Source organism: Palaemon carinicauda, unplaced genomic scaffold (genome assembly GCF_036898095.1).
Source record: "Palaemon carinicauda isolate YSFRI2023 unplaced genomic scaffold, ASM3689809v2 scaffold320, whole genome shotgun sequence".
Lineage (NCBI taxonomy): Eukaryota > Metazoa > Arthropoda > Malacostraca > Decapoda > Palaemonidae > Palaemon > Palaemon carinicauda.
The window spans coordinates 146,628-147,500 of NW_027170872.1; positions in this window are offsets into that span (position 1 = coordinate 146,628).

Sequence of the window (873 nt, forward strand, 5' to 3'; positions counted from 1 at the left end):
ATGACGGCAGTGCGGGCGGACAACCATACACCGACGTGGGACATGTGGAACCTCACAGAGGGAAATCCTTTGTACAGGTGTACTATGAATGAGCGTCGTTTCACCCTGTTGGTGAGGGTAATTCGCTTCGATGATTCGGCCACCAGACAAGAGAGGGTGAAAGTGGATCGCCTTGCACCCATTAGAAAACTCTTTGATCACGTGGTGACCAATTGTCGAAACAATTACACCCCAGGACCACATCTGACTGTGGATGAACAGCTTGTCCCTTTCCGGGGGCGCTGTCCATTCAAGATGTACATACCCAATAAACCTGCTAAGTAAGTAAAATTCTTTGTTTTTTATATTTGCACATGTTATTATTGTTTTGAAATTATAAAAAATTGTTTATATATATATATATATATATATATATATATATATATATATATATATATATATATATATATATATATATATATATATATCTATTTTGTGAAGTAAAGAACTTGCTATATGATTTATATATCTAAATCATAATATATCATCTATTCTATCTCTATCTATGTATAACTTGTTCATTTATATAACTGATAATTTATCTTTCGTATTTGTAAATGATTTTCTTATATATTTATTATTATTATTATTTTATTATTATTATTACTATATTGATTAGTAATATAATTGTATATTGTGTATTTTTTTAAATTTTTTTTTATCTTTTTACCTTTATTAGTTACTAATTCCATTTCCCTTCTTCTAGATATGGTATCAAGATTGTATTGGCGTGTGATGCCGATACGCATTACATGTGTAATGCGATTGCGTACTTGGGGAAGGACACTGTCCAGATACCTAGAGGATCGACGCTTGGAGAAGTTTTTACGTCTG